Here is a 13,397-nt window from a genome sequence, read left to right as displayed (position 1 = left end):
GGGTGCTGCCGTCTTTCATCTATCATCATCTGTGATCTTGGCTCAGGCCCGAAAAGACTCGCTATTTGGAAATTTTCGGTTCAAAGTATTACATTGGCCCATTTAAAATTGTGCTGCCCCCTGTGAGAATCGAACTCACGACCCCTGGTTTACAAGACCAGTGCTCTGCCCCTGAGCTAAGGAGGCTGTTGCAGTGTATGCTTCTTTGCGTTCACCACAGCCGTCGAGAAAAATACACTTCAGAGCTTAGAAAATGCGTACAAAGATTTACTCTGCCACAACAATTCGCAACCACTGAGGTCCACAGCGATGACTGACGGGGTGCTGCCGTCTTTCATCTATCATCATCTGTGATCTTGGCTCAGGCCCGAAAAGACTCGCTATTTGGAAATTTTCGGTTCAAAGTATTACATTGGCCCATTTAAAATTGTGCTGCCCCCTGTGAGAATCGAACTCACGACCCCTGGTTTACAAGACCAGTGCTCTGCCCCTGAGCTAAGGAGGCTGTTGCAGTGTATGCTTCTTTGCGTTCACCACAGCCGTCGAGAAAAATACACTTCAGAGCTTAGAAAATGCGTACAAAGATTTACTCTGCCACAACAATTCGCAACCACTGAGGTCCACAGCGATGACTGACGGGGTGCTGCCGTCTTTCATCTATCATCATCTGTGATCTTGGCTCAGGCCCGAAAAGACTCGCTATTTGGAAATTTTCGGTTCAAAGTATTACATTGGCCCATTTAAAATTGTGCTGCCCCCTGTGAGAATCGAACTCACGACCCCTGGTTTACAAGACCAGTGCTCTGCCCCTGAGCTAAGGAGGCTGTTGCAGTGTATGCTTCTTTGCGTTCACCACAGCCGTCGAGAAAAATACACTTCAGAGCTTAGAAAATGCGTACAAAGATTTACTCTGCCACAACAATTCGCAACCACTGAGGTCCACAGCGATGACTGACGGGGTGCTGCCGTCTTTCATCTATCATCATCTGTGATCTTGGCTCAGGCCCGAAAAGACTCGCTATTTGGAAATTTTCGGTTCAAAGTATTACATTGGCCCATTTAAAATTGTGCTGCCCCCTGTGAGAATCGAACTCACGACCCCTGGTTTACAAGACCAGTGCTCTGCCCCTGAGCTAAGGAGGCTGTTGCAGTGTATGCTTCTTTGCGTTCACCACAGCCGTCGAGAAAAATACACTTCAGAGCTTAGAAAATGCGTACAAAGATTTACTCTGCCACAACAATTCGCAACCACTGAGGTCCACAGCGATGACTGACGGGGTGCTGCCGTCTTTCATCTATCATCATCTGTGATCTTGGCTCAGGCCCGAAAAGACTCGCTATTTGGAAATTTTCGGTTCAAAGTATTACATTGGCCCATTTAAAATTGTGCTGCCCCCTGTGAGAATCGAACTCACGACCCCTGGTTTACAAGACCAGTGCTCTGCCCCTGAGCTAAGGAGGCTGTTGCAGTGTATGCTTCTTTGCGTTCACCACAGCCGTCGAGAAAAATACACTTAAGAGCTTAGAAAATGCGTACAAAGATTTACTCTGCCACAACAATTCGCAACCACTGAGGTCCACAGCGATGACTGACGGGGTGCTGCCGTCTTTCATCTATCATCATCTGTGATCTTGGCTCAGGCCCGAAAAGACTCGCTATTTGGAAATTTTCGGTTCAAAGTATTACATTGGCCCATTTAAAATTGTGCTGCCCCCTGTGAGAATCGAACTCACGACCCCTGGTTTACAAGACCAGTGCTCTGCCCCTGAGCTAATGAGGCTGTTGCAGTGTATGCTTCTTTGCGTTCACCACAGCCGTCGAGAAAAATACACTTCAGAGCTTAGAAAATGCGTACAAAGATTTACTCTGCCACAACAATTCGCAACCACTGAGGTCCACAGCGATGACTGACGGGGTGCTGCCGTCTTTCATCTATCATCATCTGTGATCTTGGCTCAGGCCCGAAAAGACTCGCTATTTGGAAATTTTCGGTTCAAAGTATTACATTGGCCCATTTAAAATTGTGCTGCCCCCTGTGAGAATCGAACTCACGACCCCTGGTTTACAAGACCAGTGCTCTGCCCCTGAGCTAAGGAGGCTGTTGCAGTGTATGCTTCTTTGCGTTCACCACAGCCGTCGAGAAAAATACACTTCAGAGCTTAGAAAATGCGTACAAAGATTTACTCTGCCACAACAATTCGCAACCACTGAGGTCCACAGCGATGACTGACGGGGTGCTGCCGTCTTTCATCTATCATCATCTGTGATCTTGGCTCAGGCCCGAAAAGACTCGCTATTTGGAAATTTTCGGTTCAAAGTATTACATTGGCCCATTTAAAATTGTGCTGCCCCCTGTGAGAATCGAACTCACGACCCCTGGTTTACAAGACCAGTGCTCTGCCCCTGAGCTAAGGAGGCTGTTGCAGTGTATGCTTCTTTGCGTTCACCACAGCCGTCGAGAAAAATACACTTCAGAGCTTAGAAAATGCGTACAAAGATTTACTCTGCCACAACAATTCGCAACCACTGAGGTCCACAGCGATGACTGACGGGGTGCTGCCGTCTTTCATCTATCATCATCTGTGATCTTGGCTCAGGCCCGAAAAGACTCGCTATTTGGAAATTTTCGGTTCAAAGTATTACATTGGCCCATTTAAAATTGTGCTGCCCCCTGTGAGAATCGAACTCACGACCCCTGGTTTACAAGACCAGTGCTCTGCCCCTGAGCTAAGGAGGCTGTTGCAGTGTATGCTTCTTTGCGTTCTCCACAGCCGTCGAGAAAAATACACTTCAGAGCTTAGAAAATGCGTACAAAGATTTACTCTGCCACAACAATTCGCAACCACTGAGGTCCACAGCGATGACTGACGGGGTGCTGCCGTCTTTCATCTATCATCATCTGTGATCTTGGCTCAGGCCCGAAAAGACTCGCTATTTGGAAATTTTCGGTTCAAAGTATTACATTGGCCCATTTAAAATTGTGCTGCCCCCTGTGAGAATCGAACTCACGACCCCTGGTTTACAAGACCAGTGCTCTGCCCCTGAGCTAAGGAGGCTGTTGCAGTGTATGCTTCTTTGCGTTCACCACAGCCGTCGAGAAAAATACACTTCAGAGCTTAGAAAATGCGTACAAAGATTTACTCTGCCACAACAATTCGCAACCACTGAGGTCCACAGCGATGACTGACGGGGTGCTGCCGTCTTTCATCTATCATCATCTGTGATCTTGGCTCAGGCCCGAAAAGACTCGCTATTTGGAAATTTTCGGTTCAAAGTATTACATTGGCCCATTTAAAATTGTGCTGCCCCCTGTGAGAATCGAACTCACGACCCCTGGTTTACAAGACCAGTGCTCTGCCCCTGAGCTAAGGAGGCTGTTGCAGTGTATGCTTCTTTGCGTTCACCACAGCCGTCGAGAAAAATACACTTCAGAGCTTAGAAAATGCGTACAAAGATTTACTCTGCCACAACAATTCGCAACCACTGAGGTCCACAGCGATGACTGACGGGGTGCTGCCGTCTTTCATCTATCATCATCTGTGATCTTGGCTCAGGCCCGAAAAGACTCGCTATTTGGAAATTTTCGGTTCAAAGTATTACATTGGCCCATTTAAAATTGTGCTGCCCCCTGTGAGAATCGAACTCACGACCCCTGGTTTACAAGACCAGTGCTCTGCCCCTGAGCTAAGGAGGCTGTTGCAGTGTATGCTTCTTTGCGTTCACCACAGCCGTCGAGAAAAATACACTTCAGAGCTTAGAAAATGCGTACAAAGATTTACTCTGCCACAACAATTCGCAACCACTGAGGTCCACAGCGATGACTGACGGGGTGCTGCCGTCTTTCATCTATCATCATCTGTGATCTTGGCTCAGGCCCGAAAAGACTCGCTATTTGGAAATTTTCGGTTCAAAGTATTACATTGGCCCATTTAAAATTGTGCTGCCCCCTGTGAGAATCGAACTCACGACCCCTGGTTTACAAGACCAGTGCTCTGCCCCTGAGCTAAGGAGGCTGTTGCAGTGTATGCTTCTTTGCGTTCACCACAACCGTCGAGAAAAATACACTTCAGAGCTTAGAAAATGCGTACAAAGATTTACTCTGCCACAACAATTCGCAACCACTGAGGTCCACAGCGATGACTGACGGGGTGCTGCCGTCTTTCATCTATCATCATCTGTGATCTTGGCTCAGGCCCGAAAAGACTCGCTATTTGGAAATTTTCGGTTCAAAGTATTACATTGGCCCATTTAAAATTGTGCTGCCCCCTGTGAGAATCGAACTCACGACCCCTGGTTTACAAGACCAGTGCTCTGCCCCTGAGCTAAGGAGGCTGTTGCAGTGTATGCTTCTTTGCGTTCACCACAGCCGTCGAGAAAAATACACTTCAGAGCTTAGAAAATGCGTACAAAGATTTACTCTGCCACAACAATTCGCAACCACTGAGGTCCACAGCGATGACTGACGGGGTGCTGCCGTCTTTCATCTATCATCATCTGTGATCTTGGCTCAGGCCCGAAAAGACTCGCTATTTGGAAATTTTCGGTTCAAAGTATTACATTGGCCCATTTAAAATTGTGCTGCCCCCTGTGAGAATCGAACTCACGACCCCTGGTTTACAAGACCAGTGCTCTGCCCCTGAGCTAAGGAGGCTGTTGCAGTGTATGCTTCTTTGCGTTCACCACAGCCGTCGAGAAAAATACACTTCAGAGCTTAGAAAATGCGTACAAAGATTTACTCTGCCACAACAATTCGCAACCACTGAGGTCCACAGCGATGACTGACGGGGTGCTGCCGTCTTTCATCTATCATCATCTGTGATCTTGGCTCAGGCCCGAAAAGACTCGCTATTTGGAAATTTTCGGTTCAAAGTATTACATTGGCCCATTTAAAATTGTGCTGCCCCCTGTGAGAATCGAACTCGCGACCCCTGGTTTACAAGACCAGTGCTCTGCCCCTGAGCTAAGGAGGCTGTTGCAGTGTATGCTTCTTTGCGTTCACCACAGCCGTCGAGAAAAATACACTTCAGAGCTTAGAAAATGCGTACAAAGATTTACTCTGCCACAACAATTCGCAACCACTGAGGTCCACAGCGATGACTGACGGGGTGCTGCCGTCTTTCATCTATCATCATCTGTGATCTTGGCTCAGGCCCGAAAAGACTCGCTATTTGGAAATTTTCGGTTCAAAGTATTACATTGGCCCATTTAAAATTGTGCTGCCCCCTGTGAGAATCGAACTCACGACCCCTGGTTTACAAGACCAGTGCTCTGCCCCTGAGCTAAGGAGGCTGTTGCAGTGTATGCTTCTTTGCGTTCACCACAGCCGTCGAGAAAAATACACTTCAGAGCTTAGAAAATGCGTACAAAGATTTACTCTGCCACAACAATTCGCAACCACTGAGGTCCACAGCGATGACTGACGGGGTGCTGCCGTCTTTCATCTATCATCATCTGTGATCTTGGCTCAGGCCCGAAAAGACTCGCTATTTGGAAATTTTCGGTTCAAAGTATTACATTGGCCCATTTAAAATTGTGCTGCCCCCTGTGAGAATCGAACTCACGACCCCTGGTTTACAAGACCAGTGCTCTGCCCCTGAGCTAAGGAGGCTGTTGCAGTGTATGCTTCTTTGCGTTCACCACAGCCGTCGAGAAAAATACACTTCAGAGCTTAGAAAATGCGTACAAAGATTTACTCTGCCACAACAATTCGCAACCACTGAGGTCCACAGCGATGACTGACGGGGTGCTGCCGTCTTTCATCTATCATCATCTGTGATCTTGGCTCAGGCCCGAAAAGACTCGCTATTTGGAAATTTTCGGTTCAAAGTATTACATTGGCCCATTTAAAATTGTGCTGCCCCCTGTGAGAATCGAACTCACGACCCCTGGTTTACAAGACCAGTGCTCTGCCCCTGAGCTAAGGAGGCTGTTGCAGTGTATGCTTCTTTGCGTTCACCACAGCCGTCGAGAAAAATACACTTCAGAGCTTAGAAAATGCGTACAAAGATTTACTCTGCCACAACAATTCGCAACCACTGAGGTCCACAGCGATGACTGACGGGGTGCTGCCGTCTTTCATCTATCATCATCTGTGATCTTGGCTCAGGCCCGAAAAGACTCGCTATTTGGAAATTTTCGGTTCAAAGTATTACATTGGCCCATTTAAAATTGTGCTGCCCCCTGTGAGAATCGAACTCACGACCCCTGGTTTACAAGACCAGTGCTCTGCCCCTGAGCTAAGGAGGCTGTTGCAGTGTATGCTTCTTTGCGTTCACCACAGCCGTCGAGAAAAATACACTTCAGAGCTTAGAAAATGCGTACAAAGATTTACTCTGCCACAACAATTCGCAACCACTGAGGTCCACAGCGATGACTGACGGGGTGCTGCCGTCTTTCATCTATCATCATCTGTGATCTTGGCTCAGGCCCGAAAAGACTCGCTATTTGGAAATTTTCGGTTCAAAGTATTACATTGGCCCATTTAAAATTGTGCTGCCCCCTGTGAGAATCGAACTCACGACCCCTGGTTTACAAGACCAGTGCTCTGCCCCTGAGCTAAGGAGGCTGTTGCAGTGTATGCTTCTTTGCGTTCACCACAGCCGTCGAGAAAAATACACTTCAGAGCTTAGAAAATGCGTACAAAGATTTACTCTGCCACAACAATTCGCAACCACTGAGGTCCACAGCGATGACTGACGGGGTGCTGCCGTCTTTCATCTATCATCATCTGTGATCTTGGCTCAGGCCCGAAAAGACTCGCTATTTGGAAATTTTCGGTTCAAAGTATTACATTGGCCCATTTAAAATTGTGCTGCCCCCTGTGAGAATCGAACTCACGACCCCTGGTTTACAAGACCAGTGCTCTGCCCCTGAGCTAAGGAGGCTGTTGCAGTGTATGCTTCTTTGCGTTCACCACAGCCGTCGAGAAAAATACACTTCAGAGCTTAGAAAATGCGTACAAAGATTTACTCTGCCACAACAATTCGCAACCACTGAGGTCCACAGCGATGACTGACGGGGTGCTGCCGTCTTTCATCTATCATCATCTGTGATCTTGGCTCAGGCCCGAAAAGACTCGCTATTTGGAAATTTTCGGTTCAAAGTATTACATTGGCCCATTTAAAATTGTGCTGCCCCCTGTGAGAATCGAACTCACGACCCCTGGTTTACAAGACCAGTGCTCTGCCCCTGAGCTAAGGAGGCTGTTGCAGTGTATGCTTCTTTGCGTTCACCACAGCCGTCGAGAAAAATACACTTCAGAGCTTAGAAAATGCGTACAAAGATTTACTCTGCCACAACAATTCGCAACCACTGAGGTCCACAGCGATGACTGACGGGGTGCTGCCGTCTTTCATCTATCATCATCTGTGATCTTGGCTCAGGCCCGAAAAGACTCGCTATTTGGAAATTTTCGGTTCAAAGTATTACATTGGCCCATTTAAAATTGTGCTGCCCCCTGTGAGAATCGAACTCACGACCCCTGGTTTACAAGACCAGTGCTCTGCCCCTGAGCTAAGGAGGCTGTTGCAGTGTATGCTTCTTTGCGTTCACCACAGCCGTCGAGAAAAATACACTTCAGAGCTTAGAAAATGCGTACAAAGATTTACTCTGCCACAACAATTCGCAACCACTGAGGTCCACAGCGATGACTGACGGGGTGCTGCCGTCTTTCATCTATCATCATCTGTGATCTTGGCTCAGGCCCGAAAAGACTCGCTATTTGGAAATTTTCGGTTCAAAGTATTACATTGGCCCATTTAAAATTGTGCTGCCCCCTGTGAGAATCGAACTCACGACCCCTGGTTTACAAGACCAGTGCTCTGCCCCTGAGCTAAGGAGGCTGTTGCAGTGTATGCTTCTTTGCGTTCACCACAGCCGTCGACAAAAATACACTTCAGAGCTTAGAAAATGCGTACAAAGATTTACTCTGCCACAACAATTCGCAACCACTGAGGTCCACAGCGATGACTGACGGGGTGCTGCCGTCTTTCATCTATCATCATCTGTGATCTTGGCTCAGGCCCGAAAAGACTCGCTATTTGGAAATTTTCGGTTCAAAGTATTACATTGGCCCATTTAAAATTGTGCTGCCCCCTGTGAGAATCGAACTCACGACCCCTGGTTTACAAGACCAGTGCTCTGCCCCTGAGCTAAGGAGGCTGTTGCAGTGTATGCTTCTTTGCGTTCACCACAGCCGTCGAGAAAAATACACTTCAGAGCTTAGAAAATGCGTACAAAGATTTACTCTGCCACAACAATTCGCAACCACTGAGGTCCACAGCGATGACTGACGGGGTGCTGCCGTCTTTCATCTATCATCATCTGTGATCTTGGCTCAGGCCCGAAAAGACTCGCTATTTGGAAATTTTCGGTTCAAAGTATTACATTGGCCCATTTAAAATTGTGCTGCCCCCTGTGAGAATCGAACTCACGACCCCTGGTTTACAAGACCAGTGCTCTGCCCCTGAGCTAAGGAGGCTGTTGCAGTGTATGCTTCTTTGCGTTCACCACAGCCGTCGAGAAAAATACACTTCAGAGCTTAGAAAATGCGTACAAAGATTTACTCTGCCACAACAATTCGCAACCACTGAGGTCCACAGCGATGACTGACGGGGTGCTGCCGTCTTTCATCTATCATCATCTGTGATCTTGGCTCAGGCCCGAAAAGACTCGCTATTTGGAAATTTTCGGTTCAAAGTATTACATTGGCCCATTTAAAATTGTGCTGCCCCCTGTGAGAATCGAACTCACGACCCCTGGTTTACAAGACCAGTGCTCTGCCCCTGAGCTAAGGAGGCTGTTGCAGTGTATGCTTCTTTGCGTTCACCACAGCCGTCGAGAAAAATACACTTCAGAGCTTAGAAAATGCGTACAAAGATTTACTCTGCCACAACAATTCGCAACCACTGAGGTCCACAGCGATGACTGACGGGGTGCTGCCGTCTTTCATCTATCATCATCTGTGATCTTGGCTCAGGCCCGAAAAGACTCGCTATTTGGAAATTTTCGGTTCAAAGTATTACATTGGCCCATTTAAAATTGTGCTGCCCCCTGTGAGAATCGAACTCACGACCCCTGGTTTACAAGACCAGTGCTCTGCCCCTGAGCTAAGGAGGCTGTTGCAGTGTATGCTTCTTTGCGTTCACCACAGCCGTCGAGAAAAATACACTTCAGAGCTTAGAAAATGCGTACAAAGATTTACTCTGCCACAACAATTCGCAACCACTGAGGTCCACAGCGATGACTGACGGGGTGCTGCCGTCTTTCATCTATCATCATCTGTGATCTTGGCTCAGGCCCGAAAAGACTCGCTATTTGGAAATTTTCGGTTCAAAGTATTACATTGGCCCATTTAAAATTGTGCTGCCCCCTGTGAGAATCGAACTCACGACCCCTGGTTTACAAGACCAGTGCTCTGCCCCTGAGCTAAGGAGGCTGTTGCAGTGTATGCTTCTTTGCGTTCACCACAGCCGTCGAGAAAAATACACTTCAGAGCTTAGAAAATGCGTACAAAGATTTACTCTGCCACAACAATTCGCAACCACTGAGGTCCACAGCGATGACTGACGGGGTGCTGCCGTCTTTCATCTATCATCATCTGTGATCTTGGCTCAGGCCCGAAAAGACTCGCTATTTGGAAATTTTCGGTTCAAAGTATTACATTGGCCCATTTAAAATTGTGCTGCCCCCTGTGAGAATCGAACTCACGACCCCTGGTTTACAAGACCAGTGCTCTGCCCCTGAGCTAAGGAGGCTGTTGCAGTGTATGCTTCTTTGCGTTCACCACAGCCGTCGAGAAAAATACACTTCAGAGCTTAGAAAATGCGTACAAAGATTTACTCTGCCACAACAATTCGCAACCACTGAGGTCCACAGCGATGACTGACGGGGTGCTGCCGTCTTTCATCTATCATCATCTGTGATCTTGGCTCAGGCCCGAAAAGACTCGCTATTTGGAAATTTTCGGTTCAAAGTATTACATTGGCCCATTTAAAATTGTGCTGCCCCCTGTGAGAATCGAACTCACGACCCCTGGTTTACAAGACCAGTGCTCTGCCCCTGAGCTAAGGAGGCTGTTGCAGTGTATGCTTCTTTGCGTTCACCACAGCCGTCGAGAAAAATACACTTCAGAGCTTAGAAAATGCGTACAAAGATTTACTCTGCCACAACAATTCGCAACCACTGAGGTCCACAGCGATGACTGACGGGGTGCTGCCGTCTTTCATCTATCATCATCTGTGATCTTGGCTCAGGCCCGAAAAGACTCGCTATTTGGAAATTTTCGGTTCAAAGTATTACATTGGCCCATTTAAAATTGTGCTGCCCCCTGTGAGAATCGAACTCACGACCCCTGGTTTACAAGACCAGTGCTCTGCCCCTGAGCTAAGGAGGCTGTTGCAGTGTATGCTTCTTTGCGTTCACCACAGCCGTCGAGAAAAATACACTTCAGAGCTTAGAAAATGCGTACAAAGATTTACTCTGCCACAACAATTCGCAACCACTGAGGTCCACAGCGATGACTGACGGGGTGCTGCCGTCTTTCATCTATCATCATCTGTGATCTTGGCTCAGGCCCGAAAAGACTCGCTATTTGGAAATTTTCGGTTCAAAGTATTACATTGGCCCATTTAAAATTGTGCTGCCCCCTGTGAGAATCGAACTCACGACCCCTGGTTTACAAGACCAGTGCTCTGCCCCTGAGCTAAGGAGGCTGTTGCAGTGTATGCTTCTTTGCGTTCACCACAGCCGTCGAGAAAAATACACTTCAGAGCTTAGAAAATGCGTACAAAGATTTACTCTGCCACAACAATTCGCAACCACTGAGGTCCACAGCGATGACTGACGGGGTGCTGCCGTCTTTCATCTATCATCATCTGTGATCTTGGCTCAGGCCCGAAAAGACTCGCTATTTGGAAATTTTCGGTTCAAAGTATTACATTGGCCCATTTAAAATAGTGCTGCCCCCTGTGAGAATCGAACTCACGACCCCTGGTTTACAAGACCAGTGCTCTGCCCCTGAGCTAAGGAGGCTGTTGCAGTGTATGCTTCTTTGCGTTCACCACAGCCGTCGAGAAAAATACACTTCAGAGCTTAGAAAATGCGTACAAAGATTTACTCTGCCACAACAATTCGCAACCACTGAGGTCCACAGCGATGACTGACGGGGTGCTGCCGTCTTTCATCTATCATCATCTGTGATCTTGGCTCAGGCCCGAAAAGACTCGCTATTTGGAAATTTTCGGTTCAAAGTATTACATTGGCCCATTTAAAATTGTGCTGCCCCCTGTGAGAATCGAACTCACGACCCCTGGTTTACAAGACCAGTGCTCTGCCCCTGAGCTAAGGAGGCTGTTGCAGTGTATGCTTCTTTGCGTTCACCACAGCCGTCGAGAAAAATACACTTCAGAGCTTAGAAAATGCGTACAAAGATTTACTCTGCCACAACAATTCGCAACCACTGAGGTCCACAGCGATGACTGACGGGGTGCTGCCGTCTTTCATCTATCATCATCTGTGATCTTGGCTCAGGCCCGAAAAGACTCGCTATTTGGAAATTTTCGGTTCAAAGTATTACATTGGCCCATTTAAAATAGTGCTGCCCCCTGTGAGAATCGAACTCACGACCCCTGGTTTACAAGACCAGTGCTCTGCCCCTGAGCTAAGGAGGCTGTTGCAGTGTATGCTTCTTTGCGTTCACCACAGCCGTCGAGAAAAATACACTTCAGAGCTTAGAAAATGCGTACAAAGATTTACTCTGCCACAACAATTCGCAACCACTGAGGTCCACAGCGATGACTGACGGGGTGCTGCCGTCTTTCATCTATCATCATCTGTGATCTTGGCTCAGGCCCGAAAAGACTCGCTATTTGGAAATTTTCGGTTCAAAGTATTACATTGGCCCATTTAAAATTGTGCTGCCCCCTGTGAGAATCGAACTCACGACCCCTGGTTTACAAGACCAGTGCTCTGCCCCTGAGCTAAGGAGGCTGTTGCAGTGTATGCTTCTTTGCGTTCACCACAGCCGTCGAGAAAAATACACTTCAGAGCTTAGAAAATGCGTACAAAGATTTACTCTGCCACAACAATTCGCAACCACTGAGGTCCACAGCGATGACTGACGGGGTGCTGCCGTCTTTCATCTATCATCATCTGTGATCTTGGCTCAGGCCCGAAAAGACTCGCTATTTGGAAATTTTCGGTTCAAAGTATTACATTGGCCCATTTAAAATTGTGCTGCCCCCTGTGAGAATCGAACTCACGACCCCTGGTTTACAAGACCAGTGCTCTGCCCCTGAGCTAAGGAGGCTGTTGCAGTGTATGCTTCTTTGCGTTCACCACAGCCGTCGAGAAAAATACACTTCAGAGCTTAGAAAATGCGTACAAAGATTTACTCTGCCACAACAATTCGCAACCACTGAGGTCCACAGCGATGACTGACGGGGTGCTGCCGTCTTTCATCTATCATCATCTGTGATCTTGGCTCAGGCCCGAAAAGACTCGCTATTTGGAAATTTTCGGTTCAAAGTATTACATTGGCCCATTTAAAATTGTGCTGCCCCCTGTGAGAATCGAACTCACGACCCCTGGTTTACAAGACCAGTGCTCTGCCCCTGAGCTAAGGAGGCTGTTGCAGTGTATGCTTCTTTGCGTTCACCACAGCCGTCGAGAAAAATACACTTCAGAGCTTAGAAAATGCGTACAAAGATTTACTCTGCCACAACAATTCGCAACCACTGAGGTCCACAGCGATGACTGACGGGGTGCTGCCGTCTTTCATCTATCATCATCTGTGATCTTGGCTCAGGCCCGAAAAGACTCGCTATTTGGAAATTTTCGGTTCAAAGTATTACATTGGCCCATTTAAAATTGTGCTGCCCCCTGTGAGAATCGAACTCACGACCCCTGGTTTACAAGACCAGTGCTCTGCCCCTGAGCTAAGGAGGCTGTTGCAGTGTACGCTTCTTTGCGTTCACCACAGCCGTCGAGAAAAATACACTTCAGAGCTTAGAAAATGCGTACAAAGATTTACTCTGCCACAACAATTCGCAACCACTGAGGTCCACAGCGATGACTGACGGGGTGCTGCCGTCTTTCATCTATCATCATCTGTGATCTTGGCTCAGGCCCGAAAAGACTCGCTATTTGGAAATTTTCGGTTCAAAGTATTACATTGGCCCATTTAAAATTGTGCTGCCCCCTGTGAGAATCGAACTCACGACCCCTGGTTTACAAGACCAGTGCTCTGCCCCTGAGCTAAGGAGGCTGTTGCAGTGTATGCTTCTTTGCGTTCACCACAGCCGTCGAGAAAAATACACTTCAGAGCTTAGAAAATGCGTACAAAGATTTACTCTGCCACAACAATTCGCAACCACTGAGGTCCACAGCGATGACTGAC

General features: G+C 47.6%; 42 non-coding genes across 42 annotated transcripts; all 42 read right to left on the bottom strand.

Annotated features, from left to right (window-relative positions):
- Positions 1-114: 114 nt before the first annotated feature.
- Trnat-ugu (transfer RNA threonine (anticodon UGU)) lies at positions 115-186 on the bottom strand. The gene has a single exon. It is a non-coding gene; the product is annotated as a tRNA-Thr (tRNA).
- Positions 187-433: 247 nt separating this feature from the next.
- Positions 434-505, bottom strand: Trnat-ugu (transfer RNA threonine (anticodon UGU)). The gene has a single exon. It is a non-coding gene; the product is annotated as a tRNA-Thr (tRNA).
- A 247-nt stretch (positions 506-752) lies between these two features.
- Trnat-ugu (transfer RNA threonine (anticodon UGU)) lies at positions 753-824 on the bottom strand. Its single transcript has one exon. It is a non-coding gene; the product is annotated as a tRNA-Thr (tRNA).
- Positions 825-1,071: 247 nt separating this feature from the next.
- Trnat-ugu (transfer RNA threonine (anticodon UGU)) lies at positions 1,072-1,143 on the bottom strand. Its single transcript has one exon. It is a non-coding gene; the product is annotated as a tRNA-Thr (tRNA).
- Positions 1,144-1,390: 247 nt separating this feature from the next.
- Trnat-ugu (transfer RNA threonine (anticodon UGU)) lies at positions 1,391-1,462 on the bottom strand. The gene has a single exon. It is a non-coding gene; the product is annotated as a tRNA-Thr (tRNA).
- Positions 1,463-1,709: 247 nt separating this feature from the next.
- Trnat-ugu (transfer RNA threonine (anticodon UGU)) lies at positions 1,710-1,781 on the bottom strand. Its single transcript has one exon. It is a non-coding gene; the product is annotated as a tRNA-Thr (tRNA).
- A 247-nt stretch (positions 1,782-2,028) lies between these two features.
- On the bottom strand, positions 2,029-2,100 carry Trnat-ugu (transfer RNA threonine (anticodon UGU)). Its single transcript has one exon. It is a non-coding gene; the product is annotated as a tRNA-Thr (tRNA).
- Positions 2,101-2,347: 247 nt separating this feature from the next.
- On the bottom strand, positions 2,348-2,419 carry Trnat-ugu (transfer RNA threonine (anticodon UGU)). The gene has a single exon. It is a non-coding gene; the product is annotated as a tRNA-Thr (tRNA).
- A 247-nt stretch (positions 2,420-2,666) lies between these two features.
- On the bottom strand, positions 2,667-2,738 carry Trnat-ugu (transfer RNA threonine (anticodon UGU)). Its single transcript has one exon. It is a non-coding gene; the product is annotated as a tRNA-Thr (tRNA).
- A 247-nt stretch (positions 2,739-2,985) lies between these two features.
- On the bottom strand, positions 2,986-3,057 carry Trnat-ugu (transfer RNA threonine (anticodon UGU)). The gene has a single exon. It is a non-coding gene; the product is annotated as a tRNA-Thr (tRNA).
- Positions 3,058-3,304: 247 nt separating this feature from the next.
- Trnat-ugu (transfer RNA threonine (anticodon UGU)) lies at positions 3,305-3,376 on the bottom strand. The gene has a single exon. It is a non-coding gene; the product is annotated as a tRNA-Thr (tRNA).
- A 247-nt stretch (positions 3,377-3,623) lies between these two features.
- Positions 3,624-3,695, bottom strand: Trnat-ugu (transfer RNA threonine (anticodon UGU)). Its single transcript has one exon. It is a non-coding gene; the product is annotated as a tRNA-Thr (tRNA).
- A 247-nt stretch (positions 3,696-3,942) lies between these two features.
- On the bottom strand, positions 3,943-4,014 carry Trnat-ugu (transfer RNA threonine (anticodon UGU)). Its single transcript has one exon. It is a non-coding gene; the product is annotated as a tRNA-Thr (tRNA).
- Positions 4,015-4,261: 247 nt separating this feature from the next.
- Positions 4,262-4,333, bottom strand: Trnat-ugu (transfer RNA threonine (anticodon UGU)). The gene has a single exon. It is a non-coding gene; the product is annotated as a tRNA-Thr (tRNA).
- A 247-nt stretch (positions 4,334-4,580) lies between these two features.
- Trnat-ugu (transfer RNA threonine (anticodon UGU)) lies at positions 4,581-4,652 on the bottom strand. The gene has a single exon. It is a non-coding gene; the product is annotated as a tRNA-Thr (tRNA).
- Positions 4,653-4,899: 247 nt separating this feature from the next.
- On the bottom strand, positions 4,900-4,971 carry Trnat-ugu (transfer RNA threonine (anticodon UGU)). The gene has a single exon. It is a non-coding gene; the product is annotated as a tRNA-Thr (tRNA).
- A 247-nt stretch (positions 4,972-5,218) lies between these two features.
- Trnat-ugu (transfer RNA threonine (anticodon UGU)) lies at positions 5,219-5,290 on the bottom strand. The gene has a single exon. It is a non-coding gene; the product is annotated as a tRNA-Thr (tRNA).
- Positions 5,291-5,537: 247 nt separating this feature from the next.
- On the bottom strand, positions 5,538-5,609 carry Trnat-ugu (transfer RNA threonine (anticodon UGU)). The gene has a single exon. It is a non-coding gene; the product is annotated as a tRNA-Thr (tRNA).
- Positions 5,610-5,856: 247 nt separating this feature from the next.
- Trnat-ugu (transfer RNA threonine (anticodon UGU)) lies at positions 5,857-5,928 on the bottom strand. The gene has a single exon. It is a non-coding gene; the product is annotated as a tRNA-Thr (tRNA).
- A 247-nt stretch (positions 5,929-6,175) lies between these two features.
- On the bottom strand, positions 6,176-6,247 carry Trnat-ugu (transfer RNA threonine (anticodon UGU)). Its single transcript has one exon. It is a non-coding gene; the product is annotated as a tRNA-Thr (tRNA).
- A 247-nt stretch (positions 6,248-6,494) lies between these two features.
- Positions 6,495-6,566, bottom strand: Trnat-ugu (transfer RNA threonine (anticodon UGU)). The gene has a single exon. It is a non-coding gene; the product is annotated as a tRNA-Thr (tRNA).
- A 247-nt stretch (positions 6,567-6,813) lies between these two features.
- On the bottom strand, positions 6,814-6,885 carry Trnat-ugu (transfer RNA threonine (anticodon UGU)). The gene has a single exon. It is a non-coding gene; the product is annotated as a tRNA-Thr (tRNA).
- A 247-nt stretch (positions 6,886-7,132) lies between these two features.
- Trnat-ugu (transfer RNA threonine (anticodon UGU)) lies at positions 7,133-7,204 on the bottom strand. Its single transcript has one exon. It is a non-coding gene; the product is annotated as a tRNA-Thr (tRNA).
- A 247-nt stretch (positions 7,205-7,451) lies between these two features.
- Positions 7,452-7,523, bottom strand: Trnat-ugu (transfer RNA threonine (anticodon UGU)). The gene has a single exon. It is a non-coding gene; the product is annotated as a tRNA-Thr (tRNA).
- Positions 7,524-7,770: 247 nt separating this feature from the next.
- On the bottom strand, positions 7,771-7,842 carry Trnat-ugu (transfer RNA threonine (anticodon UGU)). Its single transcript has one exon. It is a non-coding gene; the product is annotated as a tRNA-Thr (tRNA).
- Positions 7,843-8,089: 247 nt separating this feature from the next.
- Positions 8,090-8,161, bottom strand: Trnat-ugu (transfer RNA threonine (anticodon UGU)). The gene has a single exon. It is a non-coding gene; the product is annotated as a tRNA-Thr (tRNA).
- A 247-nt stretch (positions 8,162-8,408) lies between these two features.
- Trnat-ugu (transfer RNA threonine (anticodon UGU)) lies at positions 8,409-8,480 on the bottom strand. Its single transcript has one exon. It is a non-coding gene; the product is annotated as a tRNA-Thr (tRNA).
- A 247-nt stretch (positions 8,481-8,727) lies between these two features.
- Positions 8,728-8,799, bottom strand: Trnat-ugu (transfer RNA threonine (anticodon UGU)). Its single transcript has one exon. It is a non-coding gene; the product is annotated as a tRNA-Thr (tRNA).
- Positions 8,800-9,046: 247 nt separating this feature from the next.
- Trnat-ugu (transfer RNA threonine (anticodon UGU)) lies at positions 9,047-9,118 on the bottom strand. The gene has a single exon. It is a non-coding gene; the product is annotated as a tRNA-Thr (tRNA).
- Positions 9,119-9,365: 247 nt separating this feature from the next.
- Positions 9,366-9,437, bottom strand: Trnat-ugu (transfer RNA threonine (anticodon UGU)). Its single transcript has one exon. It is a non-coding gene; the product is annotated as a tRNA-Thr (tRNA).
- A 247-nt stretch (positions 9,438-9,684) lies between these two features.
- On the bottom strand, positions 9,685-9,756 carry Trnat-ugu (transfer RNA threonine (anticodon UGU)). Its single transcript has one exon. It is a non-coding gene; the product is annotated as a tRNA-Thr (tRNA).
- A 247-nt stretch (positions 9,757-10,003) lies between these two features.
- On the bottom strand, positions 10,004-10,075 carry Trnat-ugu (transfer RNA threonine (anticodon UGU)). The gene has a single exon. It is a non-coding gene; the product is annotated as a tRNA-Thr (tRNA).
- Positions 10,076-10,322: 247 nt separating this feature from the next.
- Trnat-ugu (transfer RNA threonine (anticodon UGU)) lies at positions 10,323-10,394 on the bottom strand. Its single transcript has one exon. It is a non-coding gene; the product is annotated as a tRNA-Thr (tRNA).
- A 247-nt stretch (positions 10,395-10,641) lies between these two features.
- On the bottom strand, positions 10,642-10,713 carry Trnat-ugu (transfer RNA threonine (anticodon UGU)). Its single transcript has one exon. It is a non-coding gene; the product is annotated as a tRNA-Thr (tRNA).
- A 247-nt stretch (positions 10,714-10,960) lies between these two features.
- On the bottom strand, positions 10,961-11,032 carry Trnat-ugu (transfer RNA threonine (anticodon UGU)). The gene has a single exon. It is a non-coding gene; the product is annotated as a tRNA-Thr (tRNA).
- Positions 11,033-11,279: 247 nt separating this feature from the next.
- Positions 11,280-11,351, bottom strand: Trnat-ugu (transfer RNA threonine (anticodon UGU)). The gene has a single exon. It is a non-coding gene; the product is annotated as a tRNA-Thr (tRNA).
- Positions 11,352-11,598: 247 nt separating this feature from the next.
- Trnat-ugu (transfer RNA threonine (anticodon UGU)) lies at positions 11,599-11,670 on the bottom strand. The gene has a single exon. It is a non-coding gene; the product is annotated as a tRNA-Thr (tRNA).
- Positions 11,671-11,917: 247 nt separating this feature from the next.
- Trnat-ugu (transfer RNA threonine (anticodon UGU)) lies at positions 11,918-11,989 on the bottom strand. Its single transcript has one exon. It is a non-coding gene; the product is annotated as a tRNA-Thr (tRNA).
- Positions 11,990-12,236: 247 nt separating this feature from the next.
- Positions 12,237-12,308, bottom strand: Trnat-ugu (transfer RNA threonine (anticodon UGU)). The gene has a single exon. It is a non-coding gene; the product is annotated as a tRNA-Thr (tRNA).
- Positions 12,309-12,555: 247 nt separating this feature from the next.
- Trnat-ugu (transfer RNA threonine (anticodon UGU)) lies at positions 12,556-12,627 on the bottom strand. Its single transcript has one exon. It is a non-coding gene; the product is annotated as a tRNA-Thr (tRNA).
- A 247-nt stretch (positions 12,628-12,874) lies between these two features.
- Positions 12,875-12,946, bottom strand: Trnat-ugu (transfer RNA threonine (anticodon UGU)). Its single transcript has one exon. It is a non-coding gene; the product is annotated as a tRNA-Thr (tRNA).
- A 247-nt stretch (positions 12,947-13,193) lies between these two features.
- Trnat-ugu (transfer RNA threonine (anticodon UGU)) lies at positions 13,194-13,265 on the bottom strand. The gene has a single exon. It is a non-coding gene; the product is annotated as a tRNA-Thr (tRNA).
- Positions 13,266-13,397: the final 132 nt, after the last annotated feature.

The sequence above is a fragment of the Schistocerca nitens genome, chromosome 1, assembly GCF_023898315.1.
Source record: "Schistocerca nitens isolate TAMUIC-IGC-003100 chromosome 1, iqSchNite1.1, whole genome shotgun sequence".
Lineage (NCBI taxonomy): Eukaryota > Metazoa > Arthropoda > Insecta > Orthoptera > Acrididae > Schistocerca > Schistocerca nitens.
The sequence above is the reverse complement of the archived record's forward strand: the minus strand, read 5'-3'. Positions and strand labels throughout refer to the sequence as shown.